This window comes from Mesoplodon densirostris, chromosome 3, assembly GCF_025265405.1.
Source record: "Mesoplodon densirostris isolate mMesDen1 chromosome 3, mMesDen1 primary haplotype, whole genome shotgun sequence".
NCBI classification, from domain to species: Eukaryota; Metazoa; Chordata; class Mammalia; order Artiodactyla; family Ziphiidae; genus Mesoplodon; species Mesoplodon densirostris.
Genome location: NC_082663.1, coordinates 69,214,854 through 69,238,267, shown reverse-complemented (window position 1 = coordinate 69,238,267; position 23,414 = coordinate 69,214,854). Strand labels below are relative to the sequence as shown.

The 23,414-nt window shown below is 34.4% G+C and overlaps 1 pseudogene; it reads right to left on the bottom strand.

Annotated features, from left to right (window-relative positions):
- Positions 1–15,640: 15,640 nt before the first annotated feature.
- LOC132485293 (non-histone chromosomal protein HMG-14-like) lies at positions 15,641–16,037 on the bottom strand (annotated as a pseudogene).
- Between the last annotated feature and the right edge of the window lie 7,377 nt (positions 16,038–23,414).

Here is a 23,414-nt window from a genome sequence, read left to right as displayed (position 1 = left end):
GGTAAAAGTAAGCAGAAAAACATTTTTAACTCATGTAAGCTTATATCCACAGAAATTGTTTAGTTACGGGAACTCATTTGTTATTTGTAGTTTAAAGTATTTGGGGATATTTTATATTCATTTACTTTAAATGTACTCAACTTCAACAAAAGTGATTTATTTTCAGGTTTTAATTAAAACTTTCCACTATAAAATCCTCTGAAATATTCTTAAACTTCTCTTTACTAGGAATCAGTGAGCAAGACCAGTATATATATTCAGATCCTCAACCTTATATTGTCATGCCCCATTAACAACTTCAGAGAGCTCACTGAATTTTTTTTAAATTAACTTTCAGAACACTTTTTTTTTTAATATTAAGCAACCTGTCCCTCAAGCAGATCATTCAAATTACTCATACAAGTCAGAACTGATCTTCTACATTAGAGGCAGTAAGTACATAAGAAACATTTGCCATCCTTTGAACACAAACTGTTTTTAAGTTCAATAAATGATTATGATTCTCTTCTTCCAATTATAGGATTTATAAGCTGAATTGTTTTTCCCTCTTCACCTACTTGCATTTTCTTTTTTCCTTTTTCTGTATTTCATCCTTCTATCTCTTAATGCACACATGCATGCACATGCACATTATTAGGTATAAATTTTAGAATTATCTTTGTTTTAGTCTTTTACCTTATAAAATTGTAATATATTTTAAATACATTTAATAGAATGTATGTATACTTACAAAATCACATTAAGACACAAATTTGACTTGGAATCCAATATTCTAATTTTCATGTTAGAAAACATAGTCTGTTACATGTCAGCAGCATCAAACCATTTTACATAGAAATTTAGCACTATTAACATTGAGAATATTCTAAAACAAAAACAAGCTGAAATACTCTATGTATGAGGAGCTGAGAATTTGAAGCTACATTAATCCTAATATATATTACATATGTGATATATATATAACTATATGTAAGTGTGTACGTAGTACATTAATATATAATATACATGGCTATAACATACAGTATATGCATTATATGTGTAATGCATACATATGACTATATATAATTATATATAACCACATGTAGTTATATATGTATTATGATGAGAGGAGAGTATCCAAAAATTAAGAAAATGCTAAAAATTATTAGCAGTGCATATTTAGGCTGGCTGTATCTCAAAACTCTTCTTAAGTTTCAGCTCCGGTAAATGTAGGCCTATGTCTTCAGACCTGTGCCCCTACCAAATGACCATGTCTGATTTTGTATTTAAAAAAATGAAGCAAAACTAAAAAAAAGAAAAGAAAAAAGCTAACAGAAAACTCTGTGACATACTGACTTTAATATGCAAATAGCCTGTTTAGAATACTTTAGTATTAGACATCTCCTAAGATTTCTCTTTCATCTTCCATCTTTCATCCTTAATACTTTTGGTCAAACCAGGCCTGTCATTTCTATCATCTCTTACTTTTATTTCCCTTCTGGGAATTAATCTTTCTCCTTACAGCTACAGGCCAAAGCTCAATTGTACTTACTATGAACATTCACATTATGAAGATTCTAAATCACTATTTACATATTTCCAGATTATTACACTAGTGACCTCACCAGTGACCCAAATGATACAGTTAGTAGGAAAAGGTAAAAAAAAGTCAATAACAGGATATTTTGTTTTTGTTAAAATTGAAACTTTTAAAAAACACTTTCCTTTATTTGTAGTCCTTTTTTTTTAGCCATTTTTTTCATGTCTATTTAACTTGCAAATTTATACACATAAAATATATTCTAGCAAACCAGTGTTGTTTTAGTGGACAAAAAATACTGAGATCAGATATTTCCCCAGTTCTAACGCAACTAATTAGGGTTAGGAGATGTGGCAGGAAGCAGTGATTTTCATCCTCCACATTTTATTTACTCATTGGGACTAACCATGAGGTTCCTAAATTTCATATCAAAAGAAATTGCTTCCTAGGTCTCCTGTAGGCAATTTCTTTCTTTCTTTTTTTTTTTTTTTTGCTGTACGCAGGCCTCTCCCATTGTGGAGCACAGGCTCCGGACGCTCAGGCTCAGCGGCCATGGCTCACGGGCCCAGCCACTCCGCGGCATGTGGGATCTTCCCGGACAGGGGCACGAACCCATGTCCCCTGCATCAGCAGGCGGACTCTCAACCACTGCGCCACCAGGGAAGCCTGGCAATTTCTTTTAGAGAGGAAATTCTTTTTTGTTTTAAGATATAAACATTTACTATTATAATATCATGGAATAGCTCAAGCTTTCTATTACTTATTTTTGAACATGAAGAAAACTCTGGGTGGAGAAAGGAAAAGGAAAGGCTAAAATGTCCTTCTCTTCAGCCATAAATTATAGAAATAAATTCACTACGTAACAAAGAATACCATATTATTCCTGTAAGTATTTAACATTTCCAAATAATATATATAAAAAGAAAACCAGAGAGTTACACTCTTAACTACATGGCTGGAACTCTAATGCTTTAACCAAGAAGAGGAACGTTAAAATTACTGTCACTTGCAGATTATATTGATAGCAATAACCATTATTATTGTCAACAGCTTAAATACAAAACAAGCCATAATCTAAAACCTAATAATGGAAGCTATAGTGCCCCAAGCAAAAAGCATTCAGCAAAGCATCACTAGCTAAACACATGCTCTCAGCACAACTCTGTGAAACATCAAGAATAATTGCATCCGACTCCTATTTATTATGCTTATAACTGTAGCTCTCTACACATTGTACTCATTATAGCCACGTGCTGTACCTTAAATAATAGGTAAGGAACATAGCAAGAGACTTAATTTTCACAGATCATAATAATTACACACTTTCTGTTGATACCTGATCCACTAACTAACCATCAAAATTGCAGATCAATGTCTGCTGCCTGGATTATTTTGATACCTTCTCTTGGCATGTTCATGTCAGGATGAAAAAAAAAAATCAACAAACCTCAAAGGAAACAACTTTTCAGGTGTTTTGAGTTGCCATTTAATAGTTCCCCACAGCTTCAGAGAAAGGAAATTACAGTAGACTGATTGATTTTTGAAGAAAAATGAAGAAGGGGACAGAAAGTGAGCGAAAAGGGGAGAGAGGGACAGAAGAGGAAGGAAGAGAAAAAAAGAGGGAAAAAAAGGCTATTATTACAATGTTATGTCATAAATAGTTGCAAGATATGTCTTCTATTTTTTTAATGCTCTCCTGTCATTCAAAGACTTATTTTATTTTCCTCCTTCATTGACTCTGATCAGTCACTGGCCATCAGGGCAATGACAAAATTTAATAGTTTCCAATCTATACATTTATACATATCAGTGTAGTAACTGGGTTACTGTCTATAGAGCAGTATGATTTCAAACCAGTGTTCTCAACTGGCTGTTAAGTTGTGCTGAAGGTCTGATCAAGGAAAGGGAAACCTAGAGGGATTCATCATTAAATAGATAAGTTATTTAACAACTGCAGAAAATCAACCAGTTGCCCTAAACTCAAAACTTAGAAAAAGAAATAACAGATCTCTCAAGACTGTGCTTACTGTATTTTTTTTAATTTTAAGGATATAGACTGATTTCAATCTTTTTATTCCTTCTTTACCCTCCCTTCTTTAATATTACAAAATCAATGTCATTTGGGTTTCCTTGCCTCTCTTTCCATGATTTCACATATTTACATTTAGTATAAATTGAGGAAGAACGTGTTCCCAGATTTGTTTCAATTTTAAAGCTTTTTAAAATTACCTGAGTAATAGGAATTGCCTTGTTCCACAATGTCAAAATTTAGGCAGGAGAAATGGATGTATTTTAGGTAGTCACATGTCTTTCCTGTGATTCCTGAATTCCTATCATAAAGGCAACCACTTTCCAATGGAAGTTCACTCACTCATCAGCAGTAATCATAGAAGTATTCTCCATATCTCCATATCATTTCATTTTTCATGCAGGAGAAAAATCATCACTAACCCAGTATCCACAAAGGCTCAGTAGTGTTGTATGGAGATGGGCATTAGAACCCCAAGGAATATGAGGTGGGATATTTGTTAGAATAGTGCTGTGTCATAACGCAGAAAAGTAAAAGGATGGGAAAAAGTGAGCCATCTTTTCTCACTAAGAAAGTTGTAAACAAACGAAAGGAGGTCTTATGCAGCTAACATCAAGGATATACCTCCCGAAATTATTTTATGTGCGCCTTCCTCACCTGTGCCCCAAGTGGCAGGAACAGTAGCCTTGCTGTTAAAATAAATGATAACTTCAGTATCACAAAAAAAAAAAGAATTTGCAAAGAAAAAAATGACAAGGGAGTAGTATTTGCCTTATCTGCTTCAGAAATGTTCCTATTAAAAATTCAGAAACTAATATAATCTGTACATTATTTCTATAAATTCACAGAATATGTTGCTGAATTCATAGAATAGGTTTGTCTCTACTGAAAAAAGTCTATTTGTAAAAGAGCTATTAAATACTAGAATGCTTAGATAACCTGATTACTTACATTATATTTTCTCCCCACTTGGGAACTGCAGGAATCACACTCAGCTCCATACTATTGGCAGTGATAAAGTGCTCAGTGCTATAATGTCTATAGAATACCATGGACTATCATCATCATTATTTAAATATTTTACTCTTTGTGACACACTGTGAAAACCTCTAAGAAAATAAGTGAACCAGAAAGATTTTTATTGTATACCAAAAACTAAAGCATACCATCAATATTTTAAACTATGGAAAGAAAAGAAATTAGACAAGTTGAAAAAGCAGCATAATCTCAATAAACAAGCTCAAAATAAGCAGCTACTATATAATGCACCTGATAAAATGCCAGTGTTCTTTAGATTGCAGAATAAGTAAATAGATAAATAAAACAGTCACTTCCTTTGTTAAGGAATAAATTTATGGCCGTTATATTGATAAGCTTATAATGTTGGTTAAGGTGCCATTATCCAAGCCATAGAAAATGACATTTCTTCTTAAGTATTTTTACTGTTTATCTATTTTCCGACATTTGAAAAAGGTCTCCAATTGGGAAGTTACATGAGGACAGATCATTTTAGAATTTTTCCACAGAAAAAAAATTTTTCCCCAAGTATTAAATTCTAATTCAATTATAAATTAATAAAACTGAATTACTGTAGACAAATAAATTTGACATGCATTTTATTCCACTACAATTGGTTGCAAGTTTTCATTACATTTGAATGCAGCTCACTGTAGAAATTTCATTAAAATGAAACTTTAAAGGAGAAAAATATGCATGCTCAGCCTTTGAGTTTTATTATTTACTTCCTAAGAGAACCTTCTTTCATGTACGTCTAGACCAAAACCTTGCTAAAAGGAGTTTTTTATAATTAGCTTAGATTTAAATAATTTATTGAATAGTTTAAAGATAAATCTCATTAGACATTAAAACTATTCACCATGACTTTTTCTTGTCATAACATATTATTTTTGTGATTCTTGATTATTTAAACATACAATCCCTATGTACTTTTGAAACAGTGCCACTAGGGTTGTAAATAATAGTCAAAGGCAGAACATACTGAATGTAAGAGAATCCAATTTCATATTTTTGTCCCAGACAGTTGTAGCAAGACCATATTTAGATTAAGGCAATTTCTTTTTCTACTCTGATGCACACAACCTTTTAAAATGCCTGCAATAGAGCTACAGTCTTCAATATGAATTGCAAATGACCTTTTAAGGCTTTAAACTATTGCTTATATGTCTTAAGCCATTGCAAAGTTTCACCATAGGGAAACGTTTTGCTTTCCAATGTTCTTTACATTTATATTCATGTATTACTTTGCATATCTAGTATTCACATATGCACATGTTCATTACCTTTTAAGAAGGTAAACATGGAAACCAACTACAAAGTATTCTTCAGTGACTTGGATGCCCAGCAGAATCCTCTAACTCTGAAAATCACCCCATGAGGTCTCCTGAGAACATCACAGCCAGATACCTATGTCACAGTAGCAACTAGGAGACAGAGAGCCTAGTTAACATCTGCCCAGTTGTAATTAATAGACAAACTCATATGCTTCTATTAGGATTCAAGAAATAATGTGTCTTATCATAGGCAGAACAGAATATAAAATTTGAACAGCTAAAAGGAACACTTTTTCCTCTTTCCAATAACCAAAAATGAAAGACATTTTTAAAAGTTGCATAGAAATGTTTATAGATATAGTAAATACATGTGAATGCTCTTTGATAGTATTTTAATATCAAAGTATCAAGAGGAAGCCTACAAAGACTACAAAATTTCCACCCGTTATAACTATTAATACCTAGATTAAATAAAGCAGTCATCCCATTAATTGAAAAAAAATTTTAAAACACTGTAATTTCTGTATATTGATCTAAAAACATTACATGTATTACATTACATGTGTATTACATGTGTGATGCTAAATTCAAAAAAAGGAAACACACAAATCTTGTTAAATATTTTATGACATCATTTTATTTCAATTAAATTTGCTAGTTATGGAGAATTTTATTTTCAAATATTAGTGGTCTGACCATTTTAGTAGGTTGTAATAAAGAAGCTGACAGAATACAAAAATGGAGGCACTGGAATTAGGAAAAATATTTTTGTAACAGTAGAAAACACTATACTCACCACTGATATAAACATTTTAAATATATTGTCTGATTTATTACAACAGCCCTATAAGAGAAGTACTGTTATTATCCTTTCCCTTTTACACATGAGGATCCTGATACTAATAAAGGTTATATAACAGTTCTCATGGTTAACACATTGAAGCATGAGTGTTTGAATTCAGGAAACCTGGTGCCAGAGCCCATGCTCTTAACCTCTACGCAACATTCATCCTGAAAAAGGTCACGTAAAAGCATACAAGGAAAAAAAGGGGGGGGTGAGGCCCACGGATGAGACTGTAATAGGCAGAAGAGTGGCCACATCTCTTTGGAGAAGAGATAAGAAATGATTAAGTGATGATACACAGACAGTGTGGAGGGGTTTCTGATTGTTGGGATTGCTGAAAGTATGACCTCAATTATCTATGAGAAAATTATTTCCTGTTTGAAAAAAAGAATAAGAAAGATGGAGAATCCACAGACCCTAATTCCACACCTAAGTACTGTCAGAAAAGATTTGAAAGAGCCACTATGGAGAATACAATTGGGAGAAAACAAGAAATAAATAAAAGAATAGCTAGGAGGTAGTGAGGACTTACTTGGAGCTGGTTAGCAAGATGTAATAGTAAAAGGACAGTAAGGAAATACATGTGACTTCCCAGCACCAAAGTGCTGGGGGTGACCAACCATTAAAAAGGCAGATATTTGATAGATTAGGAGTGTTCTAAAATTTTTTTAAATCAATGATTTTAATAGTTAAAATAGATTTTATTAATATGTGATAATGGTGGACATAAAATGAGATCTTGGAATCTCAGCCATTTTGAAAGAATGATGGGGAATTTTAGTCAAAGAACTTGATCTGTCAAAGTGCACCATTTGCCATCAGTATGAATGATACACAAATACTAAGACAATAAGGAAGAAAGGGAAAAGGGAATCCCAAGTGCTACAGTGAGGTAGGTAGAGGGGCACTGCGGACATTAAGAAAACTGGTGATGCACATGTGGAGAAAGCTGTGATGTTCATGCTCTAAAATTTAGAGTCCTACTCCGTGGTAGAACCTGGGACCTCACAAACAGTGAATCCTTTGAGTAACTACAAAAACAGAGCAGTGAGCTGGAAACTCAGGCTGTAAGAGATGAATCCTCTCTTGGGACAGTTCTGTGGGGAAGTGCTATTTTGGAAGAGATTGTGGATTTCAGGCAAGGGAATGTGATGAAATAGATGATGGGAAGACTATTTCTAGAAAAGAAATGTTATTCTCCAAGGGTAGGAGGTGAAGTGGAGAGAGTTTGCTCATTTATAATGAGGTTCCCTGGTTTACAGCAGAGAAAAGGGGTAAAGAGACTCATAAGAGAAGAAATGACAGTTTCAGGGAAAAGAGCAAAGGACTAGAATTGTGCCAAAGGGCAAGTATAGCCCAGTAGTGAACAAGCACAGCTAGAAGTTGGGAGTCGGCTGGAGAAGAGATAGGAGAAAATTGTCTGGCCAAAATGTGTTCATGGCGAAAATTGAAGAGTGAGTGGTTTCTATTTAACTGAAATATTTGGGTGCCAAAATGCTGGAGAGGCAGCGAGAGCGATGGTATCACTTGGTAAGGCTAAAGTACGATAGCCTTGGACATGGAAGGTTACCTCAAAATATTTGAAGAGGGAGAAAAAGATTGGCTAATGACTATAGTGACATTACAGTGAGCTGTAGAAGTTTGACCTTCCTGTAATTCCAAGTCACCAGAGAAAGAACTAGCCAATAGTAACTTTAGAATTCTTTAAAATCACCTTTCACATTCATTAGTGTTTTAAATATTTTAGGTTTAGGTGACCTTCTGATGCTTATACTCTAAAAATGTCCTTTGTCCCCAAAATAGTCAGTTGGTACTATATCCTATCATATGTGACATCAGTAAATCTGACTGCATGATAAAACGATTGCTATACATTCTTTTTTACTTTTCACCTCCCACAGTATGTATTCCTATATAGAAGTAGTTTGATATAAGTACAAAAGAAAATTTATTTTGAGCAACATTATTTCCACATTTTATTTGCCTCTGTAAAACATCAAAGGAGGAATTTTTCATCATTGCTTCAATTTTTCCATGTGGGTTGTTTCTGTGTTTGCCCCTAAGGCTCTTTAAAGGTTTATTTTATTATTATTTTTTCTCTCTCTCTCCTCTGCCTCTGATACTCTTTTGAAATTCTGTGATTTCTGTCACCTAACCCATGTGTACATGACAGCAAACAAATGTTTCAGCAGGAATAATTGGTTCCTAGAGGAATATAGCATCTGATTTCCAAACAGAATCATTAAAACAGTTCTTTGCATTGGGAAAAATTGAAGGAGCTATTTCTGAACCAAATATTTTTATAGCATTTCAATAGTCAAAAATATTATATACTCTTACCATGAAGCCAAAACAATTGCATACAGAATTGTGAGCTCTCTGGATCTGCCTACACTATCTCTCCTACCAACATGATCTCTAGAACTTCTTTGGAAACACCTACCCTTCTCTCTCCCACTCCACATCTTTCTTTAAGATTCCCAATGCTAAACTCTGCCTCAGAGCCTGAATTAAGGTTTTACATTTAGTTAGTAGAACAAATAGCATGAATTCTTCGTTATTTTGACAGGATTGAAATTGCTCGGTGATTCATTAATCAACTTATCAAATATGGAGTGGGATATGAATATACTAATTGAAAGTCAAGAAATAGAGCTTAATTGTTTAATGTCAAAAGCTCAGAGACAGATTTCAGGTAATTGCTAGGAAGCCTATTCACGTGAATTTTAAAATATAAGCACTTGATCTAGGTTAAACTAAAGAAACTTTCTAATTATTTGGAAAGGGCTTCTCGGGCACACACTTCAATTTGGATTCAATAGGTAACAAATAAAATGATGTGCCTGATTGTGAATAAAATTTTAATTGAAGTCTGGTACAAAAGTGACAAAAATTACATGTATGCAAAAAAGAAAAGAAATTTCTGTTAAAAACAAATTATATTCTCAAAAGAAAACAGTGCCTATTCCTAATTTGAGGACATAATTTGTTTTTAATATATACTTTAGAACAACTATTTATTGTTATATCAGTAGTGCATATAAAGATGATAACATCTCTAAAGTTTAAAACTGAACAGAAGAATTTAAACATTCTTGTCTTAGAGAGACCTTAATTTCTGTTGAAACACATAAAAATGGCCTGCAGGATTTTACATACTTTGCTTTTTTTTTTCCCCCTTCAGTCATAAGTCTAGGAAATGAAAGTCCTTGAGAACTTTGAAGGTTAGGGAAGTAGTTTTAAAATACAAAATCCTAAATGGCTTCAACAGTCACTTCTACTGAGAATAACTTCCATAAAGTTCTGATATATTTCTGACAGTCAAGATTCACATTTCAGCCAGCCTTATATACCTTTCCACTAGGATGTCTTGCCAGCACATCGATTTTAACAGATCCCAAAATGAACTTTTAGCACAGCTCCTCATCCAAACCTGGCCTTCTACTCTCTTTTTATTTATTTATTTATTTATTTATTTATTTATTTATTTTTACCATATTTCTGCTAATTGTACCACCTCCTAGGAATTGAGACTCAAAACCTTGGCATCATTTGTGTGAATGTATGTTTGTTTCATTTTTAACAGACTTTTTTAAAAATTAATTTTTATTGGAGTATAGTTGATTTACGATGTTGTGTTAGTTTCTGCTGTATAGCGAAGTGAATCAATTATACATATATCCACTCCTTTTTAGATTATTTTCCCATATAGGTCATTACAGAGTATTGAGTAGAGTTCCCTGTGCTATGCAGTAGGTTCTTATTAGTTACCTATTTTACATATATAGTAGTGTGTATATGTCAATCCCAATCTCCCAATTTATCCCTCCCCCACACCTTGGCAACCATAGTTTGTTTTCCACACCTGTGACTCTATTTCTGTTGTGTAAATACGTTCATTTTTACCATTTTTTTAGCTTCCACATTTTAGCGATATCATATAATATTTGTGTTTCTGTGTCTGACTTACTTCACTCAGGATGACAATCTCTAGGATCATCTGTGTTGCTACAAATGGCATTATTTCATTCTTTTTATGGCTGAGTAATATTCCATTGTATATATATACCACATCTTCTTTATCCATTCCTCTGTCAATGGACATTTAGGTTGCTTCCATGTCTTGACTATTGTAAATAGTGCTGCAATGAACACTGGAGTTCATGTATCTTTTCAAATTACGGTTTTCTTTGGATATATGCCCAGGAGTGGGATTGCTGGATAATCTGGTAGCTCTATCTTTAGTCTTTTAAAGAACCTCCATACTGTCCTCCATAGTGGCTGTACCAATTTACATTCCCACCAATAGTGTAGGAGGGTCCCCTTTTCTCCACACCCTTTCCAGCATTTATTGTTTCTAGATTTTTTGACGATGGCCATTCTGACCAGTGTGAGATGATACCTCATTATAGTTTTGAGTTGCATTTCTCTAATAATTAGTGATGTTGAGCATTTTTTCGTGTGCCTCTTGGCCATCTGTATGTCATCTTTGGAGAAATGTCTATTTAGATCTTCTGCCCATTTTTTTATTGTGATGTTGGGTTTTTTTTATATATATTGAGCTGCATGAGCTATTTGTGTATTTTGGAGATTAATCCCTTGTCGGTCACTTTGTTAGCACATAAATATTTTCTCCCATTCTATGGGTTGACTTTGCTTTTTACAAACTGAAGAATAAAAACCATATGATCATCTCAATAGATGCAGAAAAAGCTTTTGACAAAATTCAACACCCATTTATGGTAAAAACCTCTCCAGAAAGTGGGCATAGAGGGAACCTACCTCAACTTACCTATAATAAAGGCCATATACAACAAACCCACAGCAAACTTCATTCTCAATGGTGAAAAACTGAAAGCATTTCCTCTACGATCAGGAACAAGACAAGGAAGGATGTCCACTCTCACCACTTTTATTCAACATAGTTTTGGAAGTCCTAGCCACGGCAATCAGAGAAGAAAAAAGAAATAAAAGGAATCCAACTTGGAAAAGCAGAAGTACAGCTCTCACTGTTTGCAGATGACATGATTCTATATATATAAAATCCTAAAGATGCTACCAGAAAATTACTAGAGCTCATCGGTGAATATGGTAAACTTGCAGGATACAAAATTAATACACAGAAATCTCTTGCATTCCTATACACTATCAACAAAAGATCAGAAAGAGAAATTAAGGAAAACACTCCCATTTACCATCACATCTAAAAGAATAAAATACCTAGGAATAAACCTACCTAAGGAGGCAAAAGATCTGTACTCAGAAAACTATAAGATACTGATGAAAGAAATCAATGATGACATAAACAGATGGAGAGATATACTATGTTGTTGGATTGGAAGAATCAATATTATAAAAATGACTATACTACCCAAAGTAACCTACAGATTGAAAACAATCCCTACCAAATTACCAATAGCATTTTTTCACAGAATTAGAACAAAAATTTTTACAATTTGTATGGAAGCACAAAAGATCATGAATAACCAAAACAATCTTGGAAAAGAAAAATAGAGCTGGCGGAATTGGGCTCCCTGACTTCAGACTACACTACAAGTCTACAGTAATCAAAACAGTGTGGTACTGGCACAAAGACAGAAATATAGGTCAATGGAACAGGAGAGAAAATCCAGATATAAACTCAAACACCTGTGGCCACCTGATCTATGACAAAGGAGGCAAGAATATACAATAGAAAAAAGACAGCCTCTTCAATAAGTGGTGCTGGGAAAACTGGACAGCTACATATAAAAATGAAATTAGAACATTCTCTAACACCATACACAAAAATAAACTTAAAATGGATTAAAGACCTAAATGTAAGACTGGATACTATTAAACTCTTAGAGGAAAACATAGGCAGAACACTCTCTGACATAAATCGCAGCAAGATCTTTTTTGATCCACCTCCTAGAGTAATGAAAATAAAGACAAAAATAAACAAATGGGACCTAATTAAAGTTAAAAGCTTTTGTATAGCAAAGGAAACCATAAACAAAATGAATAAACTTTATTTTTTAAATAGCAATATTGATCAGAAGGTACAGAGGTTTCCCATTTTCCTTCTGTCACCACACATGCATAGCCAAACCCATTATCAACATCTCCCACCAGAGAGGTACATTTGTTACAACTGATGAACCTGCATTGACAGATCATTATCATGCGATGTCTATAGTTTATATTATGGTTCACTCTTGGTTGTATATAGTAGGGATTTGAAAAAAATTATACTGATGTGTGTCCACCATCATAGTATCATACAGAGTAGTTTCATTGCTCTAAAATCCTCTGTGTTATGTCTATTCATCCCTCCATGCCTTGGCAACTGCTGATTTTTTTTTCCTACTGTCTCCACATTTTTTCCCTTTCATGTGTGTTATATAGTTGTAATCTTTCAATATGTAGCCTTTACAAATTGGCTTCTTTCACTTAGTAATATGCATTTAAGTTTTCTCTGTAACTTTTAATGGCTTGATAGCTCATTTTGTTTTAGTGCTAAATAATATTCCATGGTCTAGATGTACCACAGTTTATCCTTTCACCTACTGAAGTCTGCTCCCAAGTTTTGACAATTATGAATAAAACTGCTATAAACATATGTGTGCAGGTTTTTGGACATAAGTTTTCACTTCCTTTGGTTAAATACCAGGAAGCCCAACTGCTGGATCATAGACATTTTCATAATTTAGTTTGTTGTTGAATGTTGAGTGAAAAAAGATGTAGACGATTCTATGCATGTTTATTTAAATGTACATTAGAGATATCAAATATTACAGATATAGATACATGAATTACTTATGATAATTACTACTAGGAAGGGAGTGCTATGCAAACTTTATTTTTATGTTATGCTTTAGGAAGATAAGAAATAAAAGATCAGTTCTAATGTGTTGTATATCTTTCTATTTTTTAATATAATTTTCCCAAAGCTAAAAAGAGATATATATATATGTATATATGTGTATATATATATATATATATATATATATACACACATATACATATGTATATATATGTAAGACAACAGTATTAAAGAATAAAAAACAGAAAAGGGAACGGAAGTATGGGAAAAGCTAGTTAATCCAAGACAGAGTTAGTATGCAAAGTATATAGCAAAAGGCCCTGTACAATATAAACCATACAGTTGCCAAGTTCCTTCTCTGTAATTTGTTTGATCTTTACGGATTGTCACCATTTCCACTTCCCCTATCCTGCTTTCCAGCCTTATTATCTGTTATCTGGACAGTGGCACAAATGCTTCCAATGGATCACACTGTATATAAATTCTCTTCAATCCATTGCAAGTTTTACATGATGCTGGATTATACTATTTTATATATTTCACAAGCCTTGATTACAAAAGGAATGAATGTCTTACTTTTATCTAAATATTCCAGGCCTATGATGATCTGGCACATGCCCTCCTTAAATCCTTTTGTTTCTCCCACCTCTGTCCTTTTCTAAAATACTGCACATTGTTACCCAGATCCATCCTATGTTTTCTATTTTCTCTCTTGTTAGCTATCTACTGTCCTCAATCATGAATGCCTTGTCCTGTGTCTCTGTATCAAGAGAATCTATCCATCTTTTACATTTTAAAGTTTAAAGTTCAATTCCGTTGCCACCTCATCTGTAGAATCTTTCTCAATTTCAAGTAATAGAAGTAAAACCTCCCTTCTGCTTTTATATAAAAATTCGTCTATGGGCTTCTCTGGTGGCGCAGTGGTTGAGAGTCCACCTGCCAATGCAGGGGACAAGGGTTCGTGCCCCGGTCCGGGAGGATCCCCCATGTCGCGGAGCAGCTGGGTCCGTGGGCCATGGCCTCTGAGCCTGAGCGTCCGGAGCCTGTGCTCCACAATGGGAGAGGCCACAACAGTGAGAGGCCCGCATACAGCAAAAAAAAAAAAAAAAAAAAAAATTGTCTATAAGTTTAGTGCTTATCAGTGTCTACTTCATAATGTAATTGTTAATATATGTAACTTACCTTTATTTTCTAGCATGTGAGTTCTTAGAGGATGGTTTTTGTATGGATATATACAATTTACCCTCCCTAGTGGAAGGTGTGGAACCCAGGGATGCTGAGGGCCAACTGTACTACACCATTTTATATAAAGGACTTGAGCATCTGCAGAGTTTGCTCTCCATTGTGAGTCCTGGAACCAATCCCCTGCAGATGCTGAGGGACAGCTGGACTTACATATCACCCACAATGCATAGTACAGTCTGTTGTATTTTTTTTCTTTCATAATGAGATTTTATTGGTTGTTTTGAGGATCAGTACACAGACATTTCAATTTGTACACAATTCTTAACATACGTACCAAAAATCTAAAAAATCATGTAGTTGTGATTCTTTTCTGAAGTTATTCCAGTGACTTTCCAGCTTAAAATTTGGAGGCAAATTTTCCTTAACAGGATATCAAGTACCAATATCTTCAAATATTGATATGCTGTTACATCATAAATCCTACTAATTCACAATTTAATATCATATACACTACATACTCAAATAGTCAATCGTTCACAACACATTAACAAAGTTACTAGAAGAACTGGACTACCGTGACCAAAGATGTTACAGAGTGCATGAAATTCTGACAAGGAGAGCCAAGATCAAGGAGTGAGTGGTTTGCCTTAGGATACAATCCTACCAGAAACAACATGGGAAGAGAAGTAATTTAAAATGTTCAAGACATTAAATGCACAACTGACTCCAAACTACCATTTAGTATGCTTTGTTTTATAGGATATAAAAGCTACCCCCCCATCTATGAAATCTTAAGCTGACACCGAAGACAGTCAAAGCTTCCCATATTCAATATCCCACTATTTTCTATTTGTACCAACAAATAAACAACTAGCAAATGATTTCACCTCTTAAAAAAAAGCATTCACACTTAGAAAATGGGATGAGGTGGGATACCCTCCTTTTTAAAAATGTTTCTAGAGCTACTAAAAAACTTGCATTTACAAAATAGTTTATAAAAATATTCCTCTGGATTATACAAGAAGGGAGACAGGGACCACTGATAGGACCGGGTGTGTGGTATTAATCAGACTTGGCTTCTTTCTCTCCTGCTTCATCAGAGGCTGGGCTCTCCTCCTTTTTAGTTTCTCCGTTTTCTGAAAGTAGGTCTTAAGTCTGTTGGTTAGCCACTTTGGCCTGTTTTCCCTTTGCTCCCCTTTTCCCTTTTGTTTGCACTTTTTTGTCTGAATATTTATGCTTTCCTACCGCCATTTTTGGCTTCTTTTCCACTTTTGCGGGAGCCGATTTAGCTGGCAACCTCGCGGATCTCCTCTTGGGCTCTCTTTCACCGCGCCCTCGGCGGAGCTGACCTTGCTCTTGAGCATCCTGGTGGCGCGGGCGCTAGGCGAGTGCCTGCTGGCCTCGGCGCACCGAGAACCTTCGCAAAGCTGGGCTGCCTGGCCGCTGCCGCTCCTCGCGCTGCTGGGACCCGCCATGTTGTTCTTATTAAGTGATCAAACATATGTTCATTACCCATAGCTTTCAGGAAAGATTTCAGGATTTAGCCAAATGTCATGCTTTCCATAATGCCTTTTCCCGTGACAATCCAAGCAACATATTGAGTTCTGGTCCCCAACAAAGTCCATTGACAGCCTTTCACATAGTGGAACTTTTGTACCCTTTTCTGCTCGTCAGTGTCAATAAAGCCCTTCCTTGCCAATGACTAGAAATATATCAGTGACCGTGAAACTGAAAAAAGAAAGTGGGAAACTATCAACCCTTTTCTCTCAAGAGGCTTTTTGACCACCATGCACATTTGCCCATAGGGTCCCTAAAGACCATGAGTTGTGGTATGGTGCGACTTTCACCAAGCCAAAAAGCCCTACCTAGGTACATGTGGTTTTAGATTGTAGACACGTTGTTTTCCCAGTAATTATGATGATCCTTTCATCTTCTCTGGTTTCCTTTGTAAAAAAAAAAAAGAAAAAGAAAGAAAAATCAAAACAGCCATTGGAAATTAGACTTTTAGTCTGTGAACAGAGAGCACTGAGACTACCTACCTGTCCTCTGTTATCCTTCCCACATGTATTTATAAGGTTATTTAAAATGAATAATTTAATGTAACTCATGTTCACCATCTGAGACATAAAACAACACTTAAATCACTTCTCCGCTAGAATACTCAGTAATGCATCCACTAACAGAAATATTTCTTTTTTTTTTAAAATTTTTGTAAGGCACTACTTTGTGTGTGACCGAATTTTATCTCACAACACCATGAATTAGATAGGAGAGCAATGACATTGACAAATGGGGAAGATCACAAAAAGAGTTTAACTGACTTACCTCTGTTCATTAGTAGTAGCAAGGTTAAGAGAAAATACTGCCTTGCATTTTAACAACAATTATAGCATCTGCTCAGTCTTTTGCTCTATTTTCTTTTTTATATGTTGTCACTAGAATATAATCTCCATAAGAGCAGAGATCATTTTTATCTTTCCCAAAGAGCTATGCACGTTGGATACTTCATTAATTTATTACATTAAGCATAATAAATATATTAAGCGTGTATATTTCTCCCATATTATATTCAATTGACTAGGGAAGATAAATCCTTCTTTGGCAGCTAATACAGAAATCTGGTATCCATCTCCTGACATTATGTCAAAAATAGCACACGGATTTATTTAAAAGGCTTGTATAATTATTTTTGTTTTTTCACAACTAAAAACATGTAAAGTTATGTGTATAAATCTATACAGTATAAATAGAAAATCACCTTTACACCAAGTTATGTTTTTGGTACACATAGGATAGTCATTTTGTCCCTATGTAAAATATATATTTCTACATTAAATTTGAATCACAATCTGTATATCACTTTGCAACCTACCTTTTTTTTGGGGGGGGCGTTAACATCTTTATTGGAGTATAATTGCTTTACAATAGTATGTTAGTTTCTGCTTTATAACAAAGTGAGTCAGTTATACATATACATATGTTCCCATATCTCTTCCCTCTTGCGTCTCCCTCCCCCACCACCCTCCCTATCTTACCCCTCTAGGTGGTCACAAAGCACCGAGCTGATCTCCCTGTGCTATGCAGCTGCTTCCTACTAGCTATCTATTTTAAATTTGATAGTGTATATGTCCATGCTGCTTTCTCACTTTGTCACAGATTACCCTTCCCCCCTCCCCATATCCTCAAGTCCATTCTCTAGTAGGTCTGTGTCTTTATTCCCATCTTGCCACTAGGTTCTTCATAACCTTTTTTTTTTCTCTTAGATTCCATATATATGTGTTAGCATACGGTATTTGTTTTTCTCTTTCTGACTTACCTCACTCTGTATGACAGACTCTAGGTCCATCCACCTCACTACAAATAACTCAATTTCGTTTCTTTTTATGGCTGAGTAATATTCCATTGTATATATGAGCCACATCTTTATCCATTCATCTGTTGATGGACACTTAGGTTGCTTCCATGTCCTGGCTATTGTAAATGGAGCTGCAGTGAACATTGTGGTACATGACTCTTTTTAAATTATGGTTTTCTCAGGATATATGCCCAGTAGTGGGATTGCTGGGTCATATGGTAGTTCTATTTTTAGTTTTTTGAAGAACCTCCATACTGTTCTCCATAGTGGCTGTATCAATCTACATTCCCACCAACAGTGCAAGCAGATTCCCTTTTCTCCACACCCTCTCCAGCATTTATTGTTTGTAGATTTTTTGATGATGGCCATTCTGAGTGGTGTGAGGTGATACCTCATTGTAGTTTTGATTTGCATTTCTCTAATGATTAGTGATGTTCAGCATTCTTTCATGTATTTGTTGGCAATCTGTATATCTTCTTTGGAGAAATGTCTATTTAGGTCTTCTACCCATTGTTGGATTGGGTTGTTTGTTTTTTCGATATTGAGCTGCATGAGCTGCTTATAAATTTTGGAGATTAATCCTTTGTAAGTTGCTTCATTTGCAAATATTTTCTCCCATTCTGAGGGATGTCTTTTCATCTTGTTTATGGTTTCCTTTGCTGTGCAAAAGCTTTTAACTTTCATTAGGTCCCATTTGTTTATTTTTGTTTTTATTTCCATTTCTCTAGGAGGTGGGTCCAAAAGGATCTTGCTGTGATTTATGTTATAGAGTGTTCTGCCTATGTTTTCCTCTAAGAGTTTGATAGTGTCTGGCCTTACATTTAAGTCTTTAATCCATTTTGAGTTTATTTTGTGTATGGTGTTAGGGAGTGTTCTAATTTCATACTTTTACATGTAGCTGTCCAGTTTTCCCAGCACCACTTATTGAAGAGGCTGTCTTTTCTCCACTGTATATTCTTGCCTCCTTTATCAAAGATAAGGTGACCATATGTGCTTGGGTTTATCTCTGGGCTTTCTATTCTGTTCCATTGATCTATATTTCTGTTTTTGTGCCAGTACCATACTGTCTTGATTACTGTCGCTTTGTAGTATAGTCTGAAATCAAGGAACCTGATTCTTCCATCTCCATTTTTCTTTCTCAAGATTGCTTTGGCTATTCGGGGTCTTTTGTGTTTCCATACAAATTGTGAAATTTTTTGTTCTTGTTCTGTGAAAAAATGCCAGTGGTAGTTTGATAGGGATTGCATTGAAACTGTAGATTGCTTTGGGTAGTAGAGTCATTTTCACAATGTTGATTCTTCCAATCCAAGAACATGGTATATTTCTCCATCTATTTGTATCATGTTTAATTTCTTTTATCAGTGTCTTATAATTTTCTGCATACAGGTCTTTTGTCTCCCTAGGTAGGTTTATTCCTAGGTATGCAACCTACCTTTTTAGTTGTTCACCTAATAATTTATAATCATTCTAACTGGCTATTATTATAGCAACATACTAACAAGGAAAGTATTTAAGGGTACCTATTGGAATACAGTTTCAGTTTGTACTTTTCTGACTAGTAATCAAGCAGAGTCAATTCATTCTATCTGGTTTTAATAAATAATTTTTCTACTTTGTAGTAGGATTTTTCTACTTTGTAGTAGAACGTAATTTTTCTACTTTGTAGTAGTATTATTTTAACAAAAGGTTTTCTACTTTGTACTTTGTAGTAGGACCAACATTTTGGCAAGTATTAGTAAGAATTGAAAGTCTGGGATACACAATGCAAAATAAATCTGCCAGTATTTTAAAGTAATTATAAAAGGTGATCAAAATAAAAGTTTTTAAAATTATGAAATAAATCACAGATTTGAAAACTTATATAATTATTTAAACTAGAAGTTCAGAAGTAAGATATTTTAAAAAGTTCATGAGAAAATTAGTGAGCTTTAAGAACTGAAGAAATTATCTAGAATACACCTCCAAAACCAATGTCAGAAGATAGAGGGTTTACCAAACTTGGAAGATAGATGAAATCTAACAAATGAGGGAAAGGAGATATTTTAGAGGTAATGTCTAAACATTTTATGTTGAGAGACATGCACTCAAAATCAGCAAACACAATGAATGCAAAAAGAATCAATAAAAAATAAATGTACACATCGATATATAATTTTTATACTAACCACCAAAGACAAAGAAAAGACGTTAAAAGTGGCTAGAAGCAAATGATAAATTACCTATTAAGAGTTAACAAAAACAGGGCTTCCCTGGTGGCACAGTGGTTGAGAGTCTGCCTGCTAATGCAGGGGACGTGGGTTTGTGCCCCGGTCTGGGAGGATCACGCGTGCTGCGGAGCGGCTGGGCCCGTGAGCCACGACTGCTGGGCCTGCGCGTCCGGAGCCTGTGCTCCGCAACGGGAGAGGCCACAACAGTGAGAGGCCCGCATACCGTAAAAAAAAAAAAAAAAAAAAAAAAAATAGTTAACAAAAACAGAAATGAGAAGACAGTAGAATAATTTTTCAAAAGGCCAGGAGAAAATGTCCACTGGAAAAAAACTTTTAAAAAATCTTTAAAATTTTGAGTGAAATAGATAATTTTAGTAATATCAGAATGTATAAAAGTTTAACAGCAATGAATCTCATTTAAAAAATCTTCAAAAGTGTGCTTTTCAAGGAGTAGGAAAATAATATAAAAGGAAGTTCTGACATACAAGAAAAATATGGCAAGTAAAGAAAGTGGTAAATACTTGGGTAAATCTAACCATATATTGACTACAAAATATAGCAATAAGAATGACTAATATCTTAAAATAAAAAGGTTAAAAAAAGATAGAACTGTGGTATTTGATTAAAAGGATATGTGAGTCAAGAAAAGGAGCATGATCAGAGACAGCTTTCTATAGTCCTTGAATTAGTTACAAATATGAAAACTTTAATAAATTTATCCTGTGTTAAATAATGTATGGAATTAAAATACCAAAGATAACCTTTGAAAGAATAGAAACAAAATGTGTACCTTACAGATAAATTTGGGAGTAATATTATATTTAAAAAATGTTTTAGTCAATCATAACTTAATCAAGCAGTTTTTTTAAAAAAAGAATATTTTCAAAAAGGCCAAAGAAAACTTGACAATGTGATAAAAATGACATTTTGGGTTATATCTATGATAGAATAGCTGATATCAAGGTAACATCCCCACAGAAGATAACACAAGGTGAATATTAGATAAAAGAATAGATGATAGATTTATACATATATAAAATATATAGTACATTTGTATATATAGTATATGTTTAAATGCATAAATTTAAACTACATATACTTTATTCAATATATGTATAACTTATGTTTATAAGTATTATATATACATGCATACATATACACATATATGTACATATATACATTTAAAGAGAGGTTTAAAAATTATTAGGAAACAGGGCTTCCCTGGTGGCGCAGTGGTTGAGAATCTGCCTGCTAATGCAGGGGACACGGGTTCAAGCCCTGGTATGGGAAGATCCCACATGCCGCGGAGCAACTGGGCCTGCGAGCCACAACTACTGAGCCTGCGCATCTGGAGCCTGTGCTCCGCAACAAGAGAGGCCGCAATAGTGAGAGGCCCACGCACCGTGATGAAGAGTGGCCCCCACTTGCCACAACTAGAGAAAGCCCTCACCCAGAAAAGAAGACCCAACACAGACAAGAATAAATAAATTAATTTAAAAAAAAAATAAAAAAAAAAAATTATTAGGAAACAACCATGACAACTAGACCTAAGAGGCAAGAACAGGGAGAAAAACACATTGATGTGAGCCTCAAATTCTCCTTGAGTTTTTCCCCTTGGCACCTATTTGAACTGAGGACATAAAAGCTAAAATGAAAGGATCACAATGGTATCACTAGCCTGAGGTGACTAAAAATTGTACTTCAAAGTTATCAAGCATTCAGTATTTGAGGAATCAAAAACCCTGAGAATTTATGTGCAATTTTTCTTCAAGATATTTGTCAACTTCTAAACCAAATGATAACTTTAAAGAAAAAAATTAAAAAGTTAAAAATAAATCTCTAAATAGGTATGGTCATAATAGAAATCATAATAAAAACTAGAAAATTCTCAAAATTGAATAATGAAGGCTTCATATATAAGAACTGAAGAGATGCAGCAAAAATGGTACTGCAGAAGACAATGCTAATTTAGGTGCTATATTAGGGAAAAAATTATAGAGTTTAGAGGAGAAATTAATGAAATTAAAAATAAAGGTAAAATAGAATTAACAAACCAGAAAGCTAGTTCTTTACAAAAACAAATTGTAGCCGCAAAGAGGATGCACCTCACATACCTCGACCTAATCTATCAACAGTAACAGCTGCTGTGCTCTGAAATCATCATCTTGTTTACACCAAGACCACGGGCTTCTCCCAGTTAGAACTGGGATCATAATGCAAGCCTGATCCTGGGAGATGTGGGACCCTTCTTGTGGCAGACTTCAGCTCAGGGACTTTTCAAAGGCCTTGCCATGTCTGTTTTGATTGGATAGCTGTATAAGGCACTTTACCCAGCCTTTCCTTCATCTCTTCTTCTCTTGCAATCAGACTTGCCTGTGGTCTGGTGGCTCTCTTAGATCTTCACCATCTCCCTCTCTATTTTCTCTTACACCAGCATTTCCCTTGATGAAACCTTTGCACATTTAATTCCATCTTGGTACCTACTCCTAGTAGAACCCAGGCTGATACATAAAAATAAAATAGCTATTCAGAAATTAATAAGAGAAAAGAAAGCACAAGTAAATATTAGAAATTAAGATATGACATAATTGTAGGCACAACACATTTCTAAAAAGATAACAGAATTGTGGACAAATTTATACAAATAAAATTCTAGGTAAAAATCACAAAGTTCAGGGAAATATCACTAAAACTGGCTCAAGGAAGGTGGAGGGAAGGCCTGATTAGCTGTAAGCAGTCAAAATATCAAATAATTTTTAAAATCTATGCCAAAATGGAAGAAAAACCCAAATAATTTTACTGAGAATCCTGTCAAATATTCAGGAACAAGATAATCCCAGTGTTAGAAGAAATAGTCCAAAGGTTGAAAGTGGAGGACCAATGGGCAGAAAAAAATGCCAGGCATATTCAACAAGGTTACTGTTATTTTGATGATAAATGTATTTTAAATTTAGGTCTAATATATATTTTAAGTTAATTTTTGTGAAGGGTTTAAATTCTATGTCTAGATTCCTTTTTTTGTTTGTTTCTTGTGAATATCCAGTTGTTCCAGCACTATTTGTTGAAAAGGTTATTTTTTCCTCATTGTAATGTCTTTGTCAATCAGTGGACTGTATTTGAATCTATTTCCAGGTTCTCTATTTTGTTTCACTGATCTATTTGTTCTTTTGCCCATACCA